The sequence below is a fragment of the Hyla sarda genome, chromosome 4 (genome assembly GCF_029499605.1).
Source record: "Hyla sarda isolate aHylSar1 chromosome 4, aHylSar1.hap1, whole genome shotgun sequence".
NCBI lineage: Eukaryota > Metazoa > Chordata > Amphibia > Anura > Hylidae > Hyla > Hyla sarda.
In genome coordinates this window covers 386074339-386095577 of record NC_079192.1, presented here as the reverse complement: position 1 = coordinate 386095577, position 21239 = coordinate 386074339, and the positions used below count along the sequence as shown (strand labels likewise).

Genomic DNA, 21239 nt, shown 5'->3' with positions numbered 1-21239 from the left:
CCGAATTTACATAGTATAAAGCCTGTCTGTGTGTGACTACTCCGAAGACATGAAGACATGGGTGGTATTCCATGGAGGGGAGTTTGGTACAGTCATTGAACACGCAGTAAATTTACTATGCCTCCCGAGAATATACATGTGTCCAACAGAGACAGGATGATTTCTAACACTTGTTTATGAGCAAAGAATGAATATTAAAATAGAGAAATCAGATTTATCTTATTGAAGAACCACATTAAAATATTGTTATTGACCTAGTAATCTGGATAATGCATGGGGAATGGAGTTATGGACGACACCAATAATTCCTTCCCTTCCACTGGCGCGTATTGAGCATCAATGGCATCAAAATTGGTTTATCCTGGCATACTTATGTATTTGTGCATCTGCAGAAAAGAGCCAACCGTATCAATTACACATTATTTTGGGATCTGTCAGAGGAACCCGTCTGAGGTAAGATGAACAGGCACAAGGGGTTGAGTTATGGAAGCCAAAGTGGCCATAACTTCATGAGTCTTGCTGTTCGTGTCATTACATGAGAACCATTTTTATTTTTAATTTTAGCAATAAGGTTTTGATGTGAGTTTTTGAAGGACCATCTTAGTCATTCATGTCCGTATTAAAAGGCTTTGGCTTTAAATCACTTAGTGAGACAGAAAATCAACTATTTGTCCTAAACAACAAGTCATTTCATTTTCTGAGTCTTTTTATTTCAGTCTTAAAGCCCATCTTAACAGGAGAAGGAGTTTACATAGGAACCCAATAAAACAACAAACAATCATCATTTAATGTACCCCTTCCAAAAAAAAAATATATATATTTACTACACTTGGATTTTGATATGTCCAAAATATGGATGCACAACCACCGGAGATGTCTATTGGTAGCACCAGTTTTTGGCCAAGGCCTTGCAAGGATGCTTTATTTGATTGTACTTGGGTCCTCAAGACATGAGACTTGGCTGACTACCACACCAATTACTCTTGTATGCCACATGCTTCTTTAGGCCTGTAGCCTGTAATATATTGCTTGGTGCCAGGACGACCATTGTATGATGAAACCATTGTATGCTGAGACCATAACTCTATGGAAACCTGGTAATTGGTTCTGAATCCCCCAAAATGACATCCAAAATAGGAAAAAAGTGAGGAATAAAGAAAAATAAGTAGATAACTAATACAGATAAAGAAAATCCTTACGTATAACAGTAAGAAAGATCTGCTGTAAATCACTGTCTATATAGAGGACATGAGCTTCTTCAGGGTCCTACAGTACACAACTTCCTAAAAAAGTAAAATGGAGCCGCCCTCACTTGGTGTCCAAAGGAACAGCTAACCCTGGCACAGGTAAAGAGTAGTTCAGAACATGTAGTACCTCCTTGTACTGTATCGAGGCACCACCAGACAGCCAGTCAGTGCATGTACTTCAGTAATACAGGGGTTTTACCAGTTGGACAATCGAGACCTAAATGCAGTACTGGAGGTGAATATTAGGAGTGAGCAGGAATGAGGTACCCTCAAACAGTCAATAGGTTATGGTAGTGGAGATTTTTTTGCCAGTAAAGTGAACATATGGGGGGAGATTTATTAAAACCTGTGTAGAGAAAGAGAGGTACAGTTGCCAATAGGAACCAATCACATTTCTTTGTTTCATGTTTAAAAAGCCCTCTGAAACATAAAAAAAGTCAAATGATTAGTTGCCATGGGCAAATGCAACACTCTTCCTCTACACAGGTTTTGATAACCCCCCCCATCGTGTGCAATCACACCTTCACAAAGAGTTACAATGCTCTTGGTCCGTAATTTGGGTCACATACTGGGAAGGGAATGACTTTCATAAACCAATGCTCACTCTTTCTGATACAACTATCTTGGAACTACATGTACAGTAAGCAGAGAACAATAAACTGGGGATATGACCAGATCTACAATGAGTCTCCTGAAGAAACACAAAGGAGCAATTTTCTGTTATTAAGTAGGAAGAAAATGCATCTCTTTTTCGATGGAGCATTGATGTCCCTTACATTGTATGTTACAATAGTAGAATTAGCCATCACAGTAACATGGAGAAGAAAGCATAGTTCAAGGCAAGGCACGTTCTATACAAAACATGGAGGTGGTTACAATTGTAAAAAAGACATATACTGCAACACATGATTCTGAACATGATACTTAGGGGTAACTAAACTGCAGAACACTACTTATGGAGAAAACATATGACCCACATTGGAACAGTCAAAAATTTGCAGAACCAACCAGCCTAGTAAAAAAGTAGGTGTATTCAAGTTAGCATTACTATCCAGATAAAAAAAATAAGCCCTACTGACTGATTTTCAACTATAAAAATAATCTTTATGGACGTATAATGGCCAGAAAAGAAGATTAATTGAATTGTGTGTGAACACGGCCTATCTGTCTTAGTTCTAATACATGTCTGGATAAATAGCTAGATATGATAGATAGATAGATAGATAGATGGATAGATAGATAGATGGATAGATATTAGTGTTGCTCGCGAATATTCCCAATTCGAATATTATTCGCGAATATCACATATTCGCGAATTTCGCGAATATATCGCTATATATTCGTAATTACGAATATTCGTTTTTTTTTTTTTTTTTTTTTTTCTTCACAGTACACATCACAGTGATCACCCCTCTCTGCTTCCAGCTTGTGTGGTGTAAAGAAGGCTGTAATACTATTGCGTGAGACTGGCGTGCGAACATTCGCATATGCGAAAATTAACGTATGCGAATTTTCGCATATGCGAATTTTCACATATGCTAATCTTGTATATGCGAATATTCACATATATGTGAATATTCGCATATACGAAAATAAAACGAGAATATACCGAATATGCGAATATTCGCGAATATATGATGAATATTCGTCCATATATTCGCGAATATTCGCGAATTCGAATATGGCCTATGCCGCTCAACACTAATAGATATATAGATAGATAGATAGATATACAAAGGAAGGTTGCAGTACTCAGGTTCAGGTGAAACATAGGATTATTTTATTCCATCCAAAGTGCAACATTTCGGTCGCCACATGTGACCATTTTCAAGCATGATAACAGAGTGAATGTGCAGCATATAAATAGGGGTGATACATAAGTGTCAATTTACATTAAAAATGTTATCTCATGAGAATATACAATAATATATTAGCTTATAGTAGCTAATAGCATATATAAAGTTCGACAAATCAGTGCATAATTATAGGTACATAATCACATGTACAGTAAAGTGGCCAAAGTGCGAAATGTGTAAACAAGGATAATTATCATCATGTGCAAAATAAAGTAATCAGTACAAGCAGGATGGAGATTACACTCACCAATAGGAAAGAACAGCGTCCCGACATGGTCTCGGGGACGCCATGTCCCACGTGTGCCAGCGCCTAGTAAAGGGCAGTAAACACATGAGGAGCCATTAGGAGTATTTGACGTCTAGTGCAGGCGTCAACAGCGTGCGCATGCGCCTGACAGGTGGCGGTAGTGCGCAGCCATCTTAGTACAGGGCATAGCATAATGTGTTTAAATGGCAAAAGAGAGCACTGCGGAATAATAAGGTGTATACAGTCCATAATAAGCCTTAACCACTGCAGTCCCTATGCATATCGGGTAGCCGCAAAGTCGATACTCCAGGTAGCTATCACCCCGAAGCGGACCAAAGATAGCATCGCCATCTGTCGGTCATGTATCAGGAGTGCAGAGACAAGCCATTCTGCACATCTTGGGACAGTGGTCACATCTTGGCAGGGCCACACCATAACCGAATCCAAATCGCATCAGTGTGAACAAGGACATAAGTTTTCTGCAATTTTTACAAATATTGGCTCCTCAGTTTCCCGTCCTGAAGAAAATAAGACTGTATACATAAATATATCAATATTTCTTCTGGTGGTGCTATTCTTCCTCTGCATTTCCATCTGTAAAAAACAGAGACACAGAAAAAATTTGAACGGTTCAGACTAAAAAAAGCAAATCTTAAACAACTTTAATATAACAACATGATGGGGACATATTGTATACATCATATTATAATAAATCAGGTGTAACATTAAATTCTACATTAGGACCTTTAGGATGCAGCTAGAGATGAGCAAATTGAATCTGAAGACTCCAAATTCATTACGAATTTCAGGAAACATTTAATTTATAACGAATGTGAATATTGGTGCAATTTGATCGCGCAAATCACTTCATTAAACTCCATTTAGTGTGGTCCAGGTTCCAGGGCATCTAAAATGGCAGAACTACATGTGAGGACATGGGGCAAGGAAAACTGGGAAAGTGGGAACAAGGGTAGGCGGAATGACCCTGAATCACATGCAGCATGCAGCCTATCAGCAGCCAGTCACGCCTTGGATGTCACAGCCCAATATAATCGGCAGCCATACTGCTTCCAGTAACTTCAGCCTTTCATTGCAGAGAGATAGATAGGGACATACAACACTGTGTGTTGGCCAGAAAAGCTTTTTTCCAGCAGTGATTCACCTCCCAGTGTGTGTTGCACAAAAAAGCATTCTTACAGCAGCGATTCACCTCCCAGTCACTACAGCAATCTATTACAGAGAGGGACAGAGAGCAGTGTGTTGCACAGAACAGCAGAAATTCAGCTCAAGCACAAATCCTGCCTAGAAGCACTGATAGGGAAGGGAGTGAAATTGAGAGAGAGAGAGTGCAATTTTGGGGGTAGTACACAGCGACTGTGGGCTGCAGCACTGGTGTGTACTGCTGGTGTTGTACACAAATACTTTTTTAAGCGCACTGTAGCGCATTGTCCTCCCCTCATATGTGCATACCACATACGTACATCTAAGTGGTGCACTATTTTGTTCCTGTTAAAGTCTCAAGGGCCTAGATACTATGAAAGGCCAGGCATAAGTACTCACGGGCTGGTGTTGTCCACAAATACTTTTTTAACCATACTGTAGGGCATTGTCCCCCCCTCATAAGTGCATATCATATATGTACATCTAAGTGGTGCACTATTTTGTTTCTGTTAAAGTCTCATAAGCCTAGATACTGTGAAAGGCCAGGCAAAAGTACTCACCGGCTGGTGTTGTACACAAATAATTTTTTAAGCGTACTGTAGCACATTGCCTCCCCTCATACCACATACGTACATCAAAGAGGTGTACAATTTTTTTTCCTGTTAAAGTCTCAAGGGCCTAGATACTGTGAAAGAACAGACAAAAGTACACACCGGCTGGTGTTGCACACAAATACTTTTTAAAGCGTACTGTAGTGCATTGTCCTCCCCTCATAAGTGCATACCGTATATGTACATCTAAGTGGTGTACTATTTTGTTCCTGTTAAAGTCTCAAGGGCCTAGATACTGTGAAAGGCCAGCCAAAAGTACTCACCTGCTGGTGTTGTAGACAAATACTGTTTTAAGAGTAGTGGAGAATATTGTATTTCCCTCACATACATACTATGTATGTCAGGCAGAGAAGTGCAAGGATCTGCACAAAGGAGTGTCAGAGGCCTAAATTTATCAGGCAGAGGTCGCAGTAGACTAGGGGCAAGTGGCAGCAGGAGTCGCAGAGAGAGGCCTGAGCTCCCAGTATCAGCTAGCGATCGTGTCTCGACCAGCAACCCATCTGCCGTCATCGATTGGTTAACACGGTCATACACTTCATCACAAGTGACATCTGACACCCCCAGTCAACAGCCGGTGGGTTCCTCAGACACAACTCTCAATTGGCATAGCCCTGGAGCAGTCCCTGTCCTCCCATAGCCTCTGTCCTATGCTGTTCCCTCCCGCATAGGTTGCATTCAATTCCAGGCAGTGGAAGAGAGAGGTGATTTTTGGTAAATATAAAAGAAAGTACACTAAGCGATTGTTTGAGCTAGCGATTGTGTGTCTATATACAAGAGTGTGAAGTATACAAGTGAGTGTAAGTATAAAAGTCAGAGGGACTTAAAATTATGGGACTTTAAATTCAGGGAGTTTAAATTTAAATATTTGATTGCTTTTTTTTTACTGTTAATTTTTGCAATCCCCAAATCTAGTATGGCATCCATGTTGGGAAATGCAGTGTACATCTTGCACAATGTATGCAATCCTTGAACAGCAGTTTGAGGGTGCATATTGAAGTGCAAAATGTGTGCGAGTTGTTCATTTGGAAGCCCAGATCCTGGATCTAGAGGAGTAACTGGCAACACATTGACAACCTGCTCACTGAACAGGTACTCTCTGGGGTAGAGGTGGGGGTGGATAGTGGGACGGAGGTGCAGGACAGTCAGGCAGTTAGCTGGGTTACAGTTAGAAAACAGGGTAGAGGGAAAATGTCAGGGAGGCTAGTCCTTAAATGGCACACCCCAACAAGTTTGCCCGGTTGGCAGATGAGGGGGATACCATTTCAGAGCTAGCAGTACTGCAGCAGGACTCTGCCTCTGACCGCCAAGGAGTTGTCTGCTCCAGTAAGGTAGGAGGGAGGAGTGCAGGGCAGGCCAGACAGGTACTGGTTGTGGGGGACTCAATTATTAGGGGGACAGACAGGGCAATCTGTGACAAAGACCAGGATCGCCGAAGAGTGTGTTGTCTTCCTGGCACTCGAGTTCAGCACATCATGGATCGAGTTGACACTTTGCTGGGTGGGGCTGGAGAGGACCCAGCAATCATGGTACATATTGGCACCAATGACAAAGTAAAAGGTAGGTGGGGCGTCCTTAAAAGTTATTTCAGGGACTTAGGCCACAAGCTTAAAGCAAGGACCTCCAAGGTAATATTTTCTGAAATATTACATGTACCACGAGCCACACCAGAGTGTGATGTCACGCCTCTTCCCCCGTGTGATTTCATGCTCCGCCCCTCAATGCAAGCCGACGGGAGGGGGCGTGATAGCTGTCACGCCCCCTCCCGTAGGCTTGCATTGAGGGGCGGAGCGTGACGTCACAGGGGGGACGGAGGCGTGACGTCACACACCACCGGCCTATATAAATAGCAAAAAGGTCAAAAACGAGAGAGTAAGCCCTTTAAAAAATGATGAGGAAGAAATTATAAATGGGGATCAGGAAAAAGTTAATATATTAAACAAATTCTTCTCCACTGTATTTACCGAGGAAAATGAAATGCCAGGTGAAATACAGCAAGATAAGCTAAACTCTCCAGTACAGGTCACCTGTCTAACCCAGGAAGAAGTACAGTGCCGCCTACAAAAAATCTAAATAGACAATTCACCAGGTCCAGATGGCTTTCACACCCCATGTTCTAAAGGAATTAAAGGGGTATTCTGGGCAAAAGCATTTTATCCCCTATCCAAAGGATAGGGGATAAGATGTCTGATCGCGGGGGACCCGCTGCTGAGACCCCCCACGATCTCCATGCAGCACCTGCATTCTATGCGGGTGCTGAATCTCCAGTTTCGAAACCTCAGGGACTGGGGACATGACATCACGCCACCTCCCATGGACATGAATGGAGGGGGCGTGGCGTGACGTCACGTCCCCAGTCCCGGAAACCAGGAGGTTTCCAAAACTGGAGAATCAGCACCTGCATAGAATGCAGGTGCTGCAGGGAGATCGTGGGGGGTCTCAGCAGTGGGCCCCCCATGATCAGACATCTTATCCCCTATCCTCTGGATAGGGGATAAAATGTTTTTGCCCGGAATACCCCTTTAAGTAATGCAATAGACATACCCCTATTTTTTATATTCAGGGACTCCACAGTGACAGGGACAGTTCCCCAGGACTGGTGCATGGCAAATGTGGTGCCAATATTTAAAAAGGAGTCAAAAGGTGACCACGAAATAATAGACCTGTTAGTTTAACCTCCGTTGTATGTAAATTGTTTGATGGTTTTCTAAGGGAAGCTATTTTGGAGTATCTTGATAAAAATAAATGTATGACTCCATATCAGCATGGCTTTATGAGGGATCGGTCCTGTTAAACTAACCTGATCAGCTTTTATGATTAAGTGAGCTCTAGACTGGACTAGAAGCAATCGCTGGATGTCGTATATCTGGATTTTTCCAAAGCATTTGATACAGTATCACATAAAAGGTTGGTGCACAAAATTAGAGGGATTGGGCTGGGGGAGAATGTGTGTAAGTAAGTGAATGGCTCAGGGATAGGAAACAGAGGGTGGTTATTAATGGTACTTATTCTGAGTAACTGTTACTAGTGGGGTACCACAGGGGTCCGTCTTGGGTCCTGCCCTATTTAATATATTCATTAATGACCTTGAAGAAGGGTTGAATAGTAAAATAGCAATCTTTGCAGATGATACTAAACTCTGTAAAGCAGTAAACACTATAGAGGACAGTGCACTGTTACAAATGGATCTGGATAGGTTGGAGGTTTGGGCTGAGAAGTGGCAGATGAGGTTCAATACTAATAAATGTAAGGTAATGCACATGGGGAGGAAAAATCCAGGCTGGGATTATGTATTAAATGGGAGAACACTTGGGACGACTGACGTGGAAAAGGACTTGTGAGTCTTAGTTAACAGAAAATTTAGCTGTAGTAACCAGTGTCGGGCAGCTGCTGCCAAGGCAAATAAAATCATTGGGTGGATCCATAGGGGCATAGATGCCCACGACATGGAAATAATTCTACTGCGGTACAAATCACTAGTCAGACCACACATAGAATACTGTGTACAGTACTGGGCACCAATGTACTAGAAAGATATAGTGGAGCTGGAGAGGGTTCAAAGACGGGCAAGCGGGAGGACGGGAAATGGGAGGACTACAGTACCCAGTAAGATCTGAATTAGGGTTATTTTTTTTTTTTTTTATAGAAAAAAGAAGGCTTAGGGGAGACCTAATAACTGTGTATAAACATATCAGGGGACAGTACAGAGATCTCTCCCATGATCTATTTATACCTAGGACTGTATCTATAACAAGGGGGAATGCTCTACGTCTAGAGGAAAGAAGGTTTCAACACCAGCACAGATGGGGGTTCTTTACTTTAAGAGCAGTGAGACTGTGAAATTAATTCTCTGCCTGAGGAGGTGGTCATGGTGAACTCTGTAAAAGAGTTCAAAAAGGGTCTGGATGCATTTTAGGAGAATAAGAACATCACTGGTTATATATACTAGATTTATAGGGACAGAACGTTGATCCAGAGATTATTCTGACTGCCATATTTTGGGAAGGAATTTTTACCTCTAGTATGAGGGTTTTTTGCCTTCCTCTGGATCAGCTCAGTAGGGGCTCATTAGGGTTAAAGGTTGAACTTGATGGACTCTGGTCTTTTTTAAACCTTATTAACTATGTAACTACGTAACTATGTTACTATCTTATGCTGTGGGTTCAGTTCCACTATTTAGTGAGGACCATCTAGAGGAAAGTCAGCAGCTACTGCCCAGCCAAAAGTGCAGGAGACACCCAATGGTGTTGCGAGCATTAAGGCTCCTAAAGCAGACACTGTAGAGGAACTTGAGGAGGATATCAGTGATGTGCAGACACAACTCGATGATGATGAATCCGATCACACTTGGGAGCTAGGTGCAGAACGGGCTTCATCATCTTCATCATCAGGAGAAGAGGGTTGCAGGTTGCCCGTGAGGCAGCAGCTGAGCCAGCAAGGTGGTAGCATGGTTGGCAGTCAGCATGATGGCAGAAGTGGAAAGTCTGGAGCCAAATGTGCCCGGGGTAGACCACCTGCTTTGCGGCAGCCTACCTTCCCGGGAGGCAGTGGAACAGGGGTTCCTGGAGTCTGCAGCAGTAGCAGTCAATCAGTGTGGACTGTTAGTGGGAAAATCAGCTACTTGGCGGTGTGGCAGTTTTTCATCAAGCATCCGGAGGATGTTAACCTGGCCACATGCAAGGTGTGTCGGCAGAAGGTGAAGCATGGCCAGGGTCCTAATGTTGGCACCACGGCCCTGCGTCAACATATGCAGCGTCACCATAAAGCTGCCTGGGAGAATCATGGCACCGATGTGGTGGTCCAGCCTGCTGCATCACCCAGCCGAAGGGAGCTGTGTGTCATACCCATCTTCTGTCGCTCAAGATGCTCCTGCTACTCCTATTTTGAGTCTGTCATTCCGCCAGCAATCCATCGGCGAAGCCATGTCCAAGAGACAACAGTATGCGCCCACTCATCCAACGGCGCAGAAGCTGAATGTGCTCCTCTCCAAGTTGCTGCTGCTGCAGACCCTCTCTTTTCAAGTGGCGGACTCTGCACCTACCAGGGAACTGATGGCTTGTGCCAAGCAGAGGTGGAAAGTCAGAAGCCATCATTTATTTGCGAAGAAGGCAGTACCAGCCCTGCACAATTTTATGGAACAGAAGATGGGCCAGTCCTTTAGCCTGTCGGTGTGTACCAAAGTGCACGGCAGCACCGACATGTGGAGCTGTAACTACGGTCAGGGACAATAATGTCCTTTACGGCCCACTGGGTGAATGTGGTTCCTGCACGGCCACAATAGAAACTTGGACAGGTCACGCCGCTTCCGCCTTTATCCTCTCAGGCCGTTGGTCCTGTAAGAGTGTGCAACTCCCCTCCTCATCCTGCCCCATCTCATCAGCCTTCACTGCAGGGACAAGTCTCAGTGCCCCTCCAGCATACCATGTGTGCAGGGCACGGCGGTGTCACGCTGTTCTTCACATGGTTTGCCTTGGCAAATCACACAGGGGAGGAACTGCTAAAAGTCAATCTTAAAGAAATTGAATCAAGGCTTACTCAACGAAAACTGGAAATGGGAACCATAATGAAGACAATGGAAAGAACATCTTGTATGCGCTTCGACAAGGAAGCCTGAGCCATGTGCCCTGCATGGCACATGTGTTCAATATGGTTTTCAAGCGGTTCCTGAAGTGTTCCCCCCATCTGCAAGACATCCTAACAATGGTAAGGAAACTTTGCATGCTCTTCAGCCATTGGTACACTGCAAAGAACACCCTTCTTGAGCTGCAGCATCAGAACGGCATCCCCCAACATAGTCTGATTTGCGACGTTTCCACACGTTGGAATTCCACCCTCCATATGTTGGACCGACTATACAAACAGAGAAAAGCCATCACTGATTTTTTGATGATCCAAGCGCATAGGGGGAATCCCCTGGGTAACTTCACTGGAGATGTGGCCACATGAGCCCTGTGGGGGCTGAACTGGAGGAGGAGGGAGAGGGGCACAGTAGAGCACAGTTTAGGTTTCGCGAGAGGGGCAGTTTTTCTAGTAATCTGACAGGAGAGGAGGAGCAGGAGCTGCTAGAGGAGCTAGAGGGTTATGAGGAAGGCGAGACAAAGGACCCAGACACACTGTGGCAGTCTGCAGTGGAGATGGAGGCAGGGAGTCCCTCTGAGTCACTAACACAAATGGCACGATACATGCTCACTTGCTTGCGTAGGGACAGCAAAATTGTCACCATTCGGCACCGGGATGACTTCTGGCTCTCCACCTTATTTGACCCTCGCTACCGGCACAAAATGGGGGCCTTTTTCACACCCACTGAGAGGCTGACCTACTACAGAGACATCCTACGTAGTTAGTTGGCCGATGCCTATCTGTGCCATTGTCCATCCTTTCGCAGGTCTGACTTGTGGGGCCCTCTGCGCTCACCTTCCACTGCCATGGCTGCTGGGGAAGGGTGGGGTGGCAGGAGCAGTACCAGGTCCATCAACAGCAGCCTGATTCTACAGTCGCTGATGAGTAGCTTTCTTCACCCGCATAGTGAAGCAACTCATCAGCAGCAGATAGACCTGAGCAGGACCTGAATCATCAGGTGATAGCATATCTTGATATGACCATGCCAACACACCATGAAGATCTGCTGGACTTCTGGGCAGCCATACTTGATTTGTGGCCGCAACCAGCAGAGTTTGCGCTGGAAAAGCTGTCCTGCCCGGCCAGTAGTGTGCCATTAGAGTGGGTGCTTAGTGCGGCGGGGGCCATAGTAACCCCAAGGAGAACTCGTCTGTCCACGAAAAATGTGGAGAGACTGACCTTTGTGAAGATGAATCAGGCATGGATCAGCCAGGATTTCCACCCACCAATGCCTGATGCATCAGAGTAGATTGACCATGGTGCTACACCAACACTTCACGAATACTAATAGTGCTAAACATATATGGATAAAGTTGGATGAGTTAAAAATCAATACATTTATTGTATTAACTGAAAGAAGTAGTCAAATGCATATACACAGTCCACCCTCAGGGCCCTTGTGGGTGGTTATGGTAAGATAAATGTACAAATGATGCAAACAAATAATAATAATATATGTATAAAAAGGGGGGGGGTCATAACTCAGTTGCAGTAAAAACAATGCTGATAATAATGTTCCAATGTTCCAACATGAAGGGGGGTAAAAGATTAGCCCTGTGCATAATGCGTAATTATGTATATCATGAAATAAACATGCGGTATGTATGCGAAGATTGTGGCCTTTGTTAACAATGTTCATCAATAAAGCTCAAATTAAATATCCTGTAATATGATACTGGTATACGGTACCGCTCACCCTTAGCTGTTTAAGCGAGCCCTCCCTGGTTCTTGCAGTGAGAGCTGCTGCTAGCGGAGCTCCGCGAGCCCTCTTAGTATGCAGACCTGGATGTGGCGAAGTGGGGGTATAACGCTGGGTCCGTGGTGGAGGCTGCGGTGTGTAGTTCTTCCTGCGCTGCTGTATGTGGTTCTTGTTCCTCTGGCCGGCATATATGGCAGTGTGCAAATACGGCAGATGAATTCGGCGAGCCGGCGTCTGCCTCGTGTAAAGTCTGCTCGCTGGGTCTGAGGTTTTCCAAAAGGTATGGACTAGGACTCATAAATAAATAAATAAAATAGCAGAGAGCGATATGAGATAAAATGTAGTATAGTGGTACTACAGTGGTGGCGGTGCTAAATCTATATTAGACGCTTTTCAGAACCTCCATCGGTTCCTTCTTCAGTAAAATAGATATTTGCAGTAAGTAAAGTCCTTACTGCAAATATCTATTTTACTAATATTGATGTGATTCAAAGACCTCTAAAAAGTGGACTAGAATAACGTATGATCCATTGTAACCGGTCGGGGATAAAAACTTCCCCTGTAAGGCACTTCCCTTCTTGGCAAGTGTTACTTGCCCTAAAAAGGGCAGCCCCACACAGGAACTCTCCCTATTTCCCCCCTACAAACATTGCCATTTTCCAGGGGTTTTAGATGGAAATAGAGAAAGTTTCCTGAGTGGAGCCACCCTTTTTAGAATGAGTAACACTTGCCAAGAAGGGAATTAATAGGGCGAGAGTAGGGCCTTACAGGGGAAGTTTTAACCCTCACCGGTTACAATTCACCATACATTGTTCCCTTCCACCTTTTAGAGGTCTTAACATCACATCAATACTTGGTGGTGTAGGTGGCACATGGTGTTTTTTGCACACCTTTCCTTTTGATTGATTAAAAAAAAAAAAAATTTTGGTTCCATATATTTTGTCCTAAACAAATTATTAAAAGTTAAGTTTTACGTAATGCATATCCTCCATACTTGTGCACACTAACACTTTTACAAAAGAGATTGTTTTCTTCTGCCTACCTGCCTCAACTACTAATCTGATCCTACCACCCACCTGATGGCACACATCTGATGCCAAGTTCTCCTTTTTTCACCCACCTTCGTCACCGGGTACTGGTATTGACACCCACCGGGTCACTTTCAGGACTCCTGATGCTGCTGCTGCCACCTCCAGGCTGTCTCATTCTGCCACCATATGTTCTCCTCATGCTGATACCATCTCCAGGCTGTCTCATTCTTCCACCATATATTATGCTTATCCAGCTCCAGGCTGTCTCATTCTGCCACCATATGTTCTCCTCATGCTGTTGCCAACTCCAGGCTGTGTCATTAAGCCACTATATGGTCTCCTCATACTGCTGCCAACTCTAGGCTGTGTCATTCAGCCACTTTATGGTCTCATCATGCTGCTGGGACATTACCTAAAAAATTTTTATGGTAGAAATAGCTACCAAAAATCTTCAATTAAAATTTGAAAATGTATCTTTTAATCTTTGGAATTGTGAGGCCCTATGGTCTCCTCATGCTGCTGACACCTCCAGGCTGTGTCATTGTGCCACCATGTGGTCTCTATATGCTGTTGCCACCTTAGATTAAACTTAAAAATCTTGAATTTAAATTTAACAAAATATCTTGTCGGGCTGCTGCTACCTCTCGGCTCTGTCATTGTGCCACCATGTGACTCCTTGTTAGAGTGGGTTTTGTGGTCATACAGTATTAGTTCAAAGTAAATACTGGGACATTAAACTTGGGAATCTAATATAAATCTTAAATTTATAAAAATCGATGTAATCTTTTCAAGACTGAGGCCCTATGGTCGTTGACGTCATATTACCTGTGGAACGCCACATTGGGAAAAACTAGAGTCCATCCGATCAAGTGATGGTTCTACTAGTGGCTTCGGAAAATGTAGCACCAAATTGCTGGGTGGTAAGATGATTATTTTCTATTGTCACAAGGGTGTCGAGAAATTGTACCAAACTGGGAGAGTGAGTCAAAGTGAACTTGATATTGGGGTCCATATGATTAAGAAAGCCCAACAATTCATGGCACTCCCTTGCCACACAAGGAAGATATCATCTATGTATCTTCACCACCCTAGCACAAGGCTGAAGTGGTGGGACACATAGACCAGGGACTCCTCGAGGGAGGCCATGAAAATGTTGGCATAGGTGGGGACAACATTGGTCCCCATGGCGGTGCCCGCTATCTGAAGAAAAAAATGTTCAAAAAATTTTAAGTAGTTGCACGTCAGAACAATTTGCAGTATAGAGAAAATGAATTCAGTTTCGGCTGGAGAAAATTGGTGTTGTATGAGATCTTGTACAGCTGTTATGTCCTTATCATGGGGGATAGACGTATACAGACTGGTTAGATAGAGATAGATCTATATGAGATAGAAAGATATGAGATAGATAGATAGATAAGATAGATAAGATAGATAGATAGATAGATAGATAGATAGACAGAGAGACAGACAGACAGACAGACAGACAGACAGACAGATAGATAGATAGATAGATAGACCAGATAGACCAGATAGATTAGATAGATAGAAGATAGATAGATAGATAAATAGATATGAGATAGATAGATATGAGATGATAGATGATAGATAGATAGATAGATAGATAGATATGAGATAGAGAGACAGTTAGATAGATACTACAATGTGACTAAATATGTTTTCATCCCTTTGTTATCTTTTATAATCAAACAGAAGCTTTTTCAAAATTGATATGACTTAATATTATTTTCCACACCTTTTGTCCCCACTTTACTTAGGTTACGTGTAAATTGAATTAATAGCAGATTTTAATAGACTTGCCTAAAGGAAATGAAGCTGCCATTCTCTGTCTATCTTTAGTTCATCTCCCTCCTTCATGATAAACCAGTATTTTCTACATTACAAAAGCAATTATATCACTTCTGGGTTTTATTATGCAGCTTAGCAAGCAGCTGGGATGTGATACAATAATAAAACTAAACTCAAATATGTAATGGTGCCTTCTGTATATATGAAGAGTTGATCAATAAAGGAAAAAACATGAACACACAGACATAAAATGAGCTGCAATGACATCTACCCATAGTACATTTTTTTACACTACCAAACACGACAATCACAAAACAGTAAAAATAAAAATAATTTTTGTTTATCCTTAATGTACTGTACATTAAAACAACAAAATATGTAAACATACCTGTCATATGACAGGAAAAAAATGCCTATGTATGATACTTGCTAGGTCATACTTGCTGCTGCTTACTCATTCTGAAATCCATTGCTCAGGAAGGGGTGTGTCCAAGGCAAACACTGAGCCCGCCCTCCCTCTTCAAGCATTCACTTCCTCCGTAAGTCTGCTGTGCTGGGCCTCTTTATCCAATCACTACAGGCTGCTCCGTAACCCCCTCCTCTGTGATAGACAGAACAGGAGTGAGCACAGAGGAGTGCTAGTCCCGCCCTCACTTCCTGGACTTTGTCCCAGCCTGTGCTTCATTTGGGACAAAAATGATGCTTCAGCCAGACAGGATTATGTTCTGGGTGGTATTGGGATCCCTAGTGGTCTCTTTTTTTTTATAAGCCATGATTTCTATAAAAATGAGATACATTTTTAATGAAGTACCGTATTTATCGGCGTATAACACGCACTTTTTAGGCTAAAATTTTTTAGCCTAAAGTCTATGTGCGTGTTATACGCCGATACACCCCCAGGAAAGGCAGGGGGGGAGAGGCCATCGCTGCCGGCTTCTCTCCCCCTGCCTTTCCTGGGGTCTAGAGCCCTGCTGCCGGCCCTTCTCTCCCCCTGGCTATCGGCGCCGCTGCCTGTTCTGTCCCCCTGACTATCGGTGCCAGGGGGAGAGAAGCGGCGCCGACAGCCAGGGGGAGAGAAGGGGCACCCATTGCCGGCACCGCTGCCCCGTTGCCTCCCCCCATCCCCGGTGGCATAATTACCTGTTGCCGGGGTCGGGTCCGTGCTGCTTCAGGCCTCCGGCGTGCGTCCCCTGCGTTGTTGCTATGTGCTGCACGGCGCGGCGCATGACGTCAGTGCGCCGCGCCATGCAGTGCATAGAAACGACGCAGGGGACGCACGCTGGAGGCCTGAAGCAGCGCGGACCAGACCCTGGCAACAGGTAATTATGCCACCGGGGATGGGGGGAGGCAACGGGGCAGCGGCGCCGGCAATGGGTGCCGCTGCCCCTTCTCTCCCCCTGGCTGTCGGCGCCGCTTCTCTCCCCCTGGCTATGGGGCGCCGGCACCAATAGTCAGGGGGACAGAACGGGTAGCGGCGCCGATAGCCAGGGGGAGAGAAGGGCCAGCAGCAGGGCTCTAGACCCCAGGAAAGGCAGGGGCAGAGAAGCGGGCAGCGACGGCCTCTCTCCCCCTGCCTTTCCTGGGGGTGTATCGGGGTATACACGCGCACACACACGCACCCTCATTTTACCATGGATATTTGGGTAAAAAACTTTTTTTACCCAACTATCCTTGGTAAAATGAGGGTGCGTGTTATAGGCCGGTGCGTGGTATACCTCGATAAATACGGTATATTAGATTTGTTGTTTTTAAATCTGATTACCTATTTAAGCATGGATATGGACTCAAACATGCAACAATAACATGGGAGGACATTGACCACATTGGATAGGTACAGGTATCTGGTATAATTTTCTTAATTAGCTTCCATAGTTTTTGACTGGTGAAGCAGAATAATAAAAGGAGGTTATTGCACCAGTAAGATAGAGGTAACGTGTTCAAAATCATGTAGCCATTGGTCACATTTGGGCTGCATGAGGCTGGTTAATTGTATGGAGCTGAGCCTGCTCCATATGTGGAGGTGCTGTCTGTAAACTGCAGTAGTGTTGAGCACGAATATTCGTAATGCAAATTTGTATCACAAATATTTAGAATATAGTGCTAGATGTTCGTAATTTTATTTCACATGCAAATCTTTATGCAAATTATTTATGTGAATTTTCGCATAGAAAAAAGTGAACGAACATAGTAAATATGCAAATTTCGTGAACATATGACAAATAATCGTCAATATATTCGCAAAATATCGCAAATTCGAATATGGACCCTGCCGCTCATCACTATACTGCAGCTGACACTCGCTGAGAATCTACAGGGATTGGATCTCAGTTGCATTCTCCAAAATGCTTTAATAGCCACCATGTTAGATCTGGTAGTATATTCTGCCCTAGGCAGGCTGTACTAGTAGATCACTGTCACACCACACCTGTGGTTGTGGTAAAGTAAGGGTTTAAGCAGAGCGCAATAACTAATACTACCCTTATAACATTTTTAAAAAGTGCTATTCTGCTATGTTATACTGTTGTCAGTTGCATAACTATAGGTATCACAGAGGTCACAAGGTCACAGTTGCGATTGGGCTTCTAATAGAGCAATAATAGAGCTCACAGCTTCCCAGCACAGACCTGGGTGCAGCAGTCTGTGTATCCTGCTAATCTGAATGTACAGTGTCCTCCTCTGAAAGGACACTGTACACCCAAGCAGCTGAACACATGATCTTTATTAATTTCATGACCATGTGATCAGTCACATGTGTGGGAGGAGTCAGACTACAGACTGTGCTGTCAGAGGAGATTCCTGTACATCTGTCTTATCACGAAAACATCATTAGTAAATAAAGTTGGGAAAATCAATGTGTGCTGCATGTTTTACTCATCTTTGAGCTGTGTGTACATATCATGCTTTACAACCACATGTATAGTATAGAATACATCACAATTACAACAACTTTAGGGGAACCCCCAAAAGGATACCCTAAACTAAGACACACTTGTGTGATATAAAACTTGGTATTATAAGACATAAAAAGAGGTTATGCAAAGAAACCCATGAGGAAAGCATATGCTAGAGTATCCAATAGCAACCAGACAGATTTATTATCTACCAACTATGCATCAAAGCAAACAGATAATAGAAATATAAAAAAGAAGATGGTGGGAGGCACTCACCAGGCTTCGATAAAAAGTAAAATTTATTCTTCATGCGGCGTCTGTACCTGACCATGCTGATGTATTTGCACTTATGAAGAATAAAGTCTACTTTTTATCGAAGCCTGGTGAGTGCCTCCCGCTATCTTCTTCTGCACACTTCTAAGCTCCTGCACAGGATAATATCGCAGTTAGTGCCACTACCTATTTCTATTTGTACGAGATAATAGGATTAGATGCATCAGAACCTATTATGCTTATGCATCACAAGTGATGAGAATCCTGCAATGACATTGGCATGTTCTTATGTCAGACCACGATCTGACTGAGAGATTGGGCTCCTAACCAAATATCACCTACAGGAGCGGTCCCAACCTCATAGACATTTTAGTATATAGCCACCTTGAGGAGCCTCAACAACCAAGAGACACTTGGTTACCAACAAAACCACAGAGTTTATTGTACTTTTTGTAAATACATGCACAAAACCAAAAAGTTTACCAATCCCACTGATGATTGGGTATACACTATATTTAATTTCATTAATTGTACAAGCAAAAATGTCATCTATGCTATACAATGCACTTGCCCCAAACTGTATATCAAGAAGACCACTCAGGAGTTGCGTTGACACATCAGCAAACACATCAGTACTATAAGAACTTATGCTGATACTCCTCTATCCAGACACATTAGATTTCAACATGGCAACAGCCTAGAGGCTTTTATTGTCTGGGGCATTCGCCATTTGAAACTGGGCCCACGGAAGGGCAAAATGGATGGTATTCTTTTACAAGAAGAGGCAAGGTAAATCTACCATTTAAATTGTAGAAGCCCATTAGGTCATATTTGGATTGGTTTATTACATTATAATTGATTCATCACACCTTTTTCTCACAATTCTTATGTGATTTTCACCCCAATATATATTTTTAACAGCATACAAAATTATTGTTGTCTCAGATTTTTCCCAAGTTGCAATGTGGCCGAGGCCTGACTCACTAGTCAGCTGATGACAGGGAGCCTGTCTGCCTCAATGGGTGGAGCGATCGCTTGGTGGCAGAGAGATCAATCTGCAACTAATGCAACAGCTGTAGGCACCCTGATTGAAAACCACAGGTCTTTTGAATGGATGCAGCTCATTTATGTTTCAATGGGTGGGGTGGCTGATGTGTGGGAGGGAGGAAAATGGAATTATGGGATTTGTAGGCAAAGAAGAAAACTCAAAAAGGAACTACCAGTTCTCAAAAAGCTAGCCAAAGTGTTATGGTAATCTCACAACATAGCCATTTAGCCCCAAGACCAGCGCAGATTCTTCCTAAGCATGTCTATTACTGTCTGCCCTGCACCTACTAAAATCACCTTATGGTGGATAACCCCTTTAATTTATGATATGGTGCATACTTACCTAGTGGAGATGGCATTTCAGTTGACGGAGTTCTGGGGGTGTGCAGTGTGTACTGTGTGCCCTCTATGATAGTGGTCCATCTGATAAGTTATGAACATCATGGTTAATGGACTTACCCATAAATTGCTAATTAATAATTGCATATAGTCATTGATGGTTACACTATTGGCATGAGGAGACGTGTTTTTTGAGATTCACTTACCTTGCAGGAATTGCAGGATCTGATATGGTGACGGGGTTGATCCTGGTTGTGGAAGAGTGTGGTTCTGTTTTTGGTCCCAATTAATAAGCTAGAATATATAAGATAATATTTATATCCACTACCAAAAACATATATTATTTACGTTTCATATCTATTATTTTATGGGACTGTGACAACATACTGTTATTCACCTATTTCAGGGCCATTATATCTCTTCAAAATGAGGTCATGAAATGATTGACCCTTTTTCATCTATATACAATATGGATCTGTAATGTAGTTTATGCAATATAGCATATATGGACTTATCTATATGGCCTAATAAATATTTATGGCCTAATAAATACTTAGGGTCCACCAAACACTTGTATAATACCTATAATGCTGGTGGACACTCTGTATATCCAAATGCGATGGAATAATATAGGCACCATATTGTCCGCCGTACATCACGCTATCCACATGCCTTATAATTAATTTATATATTTATTAATTTGTTTATATACCTAAGATAATCTAGTTTATTTTATCTAATTATATATACAAGAGTTTACCATTTAGACTATGTTGAACAGCCACATAGATGGCACCAATTGATCCCCAGCATCAGTATAAGTGCATAGATAGATGCATCATGCAAGAGATTTTTAATGCCAGTATATGCGCATAGCCAGCTGACATAATATTTTCTTATGTGCCATACATGCGCACAGCTCATTATGCTGTCAATTTATTTTCTAAGTCTGAGATTCTGCACATTGCCAGCGCAGCGCTGAGATACGAGCGGCGTTGGATATAGACTAAGTCTGCTGTCAAGCATGCAGATCCAATGCCTGTGCAGTGACACTCGCAGGAGTAGATACGAGCGGCGCTGGATACAGACTACTCTGTACAGGGACACTCATAAGGCACAGAATTGCTACAAGTCGGCTAGTATGCATGGCATTTTCAGATGACATCAGAGGGAGTAAGTACCACATGATAACAATCTCAGGTTGTGATTGGAGGAGAAACTGGGACACATTTTTATGATGTCAGACGCTAAACTATTTAAGGAACCACGGCATGCCCACTGGCCATTAGCCACTAGTCCTTCTGATGAAGCTGGGGTACCAGCAAAACGTCAAGGAACTAGCTATTGGGAACTTTTAAATAGCAGCTCCTATAGTTAGCTCTAATGCAACTATTAACTGGCCTGCTCTTGAATGG

General features: G+C 43.2%; 1 long non-coding RNA gene across 1 annotated transcript; it reads right to left on the bottom strand.

Annotated features, from left to right (window-relative positions):
- Positions 1-3655: 3655 nt before the first annotated feature.
- LOC130367097 (uncharacterized) lies at positions 3656-20111 on the bottom strand. Its single transcript, XR_008892074.1, has 3 exons — positions 20031-20111; positions 19829-19908; positions 3656-3944 (listed from the first exon to the last, which is right to left on the bottom strand). It is a non-coding gene; the product is annotated as an uncharacterized LOC130367097 (long non-coding RNA).
- Between the last annotated feature and the right edge of the window lie 1128 nt (positions 20112-21239).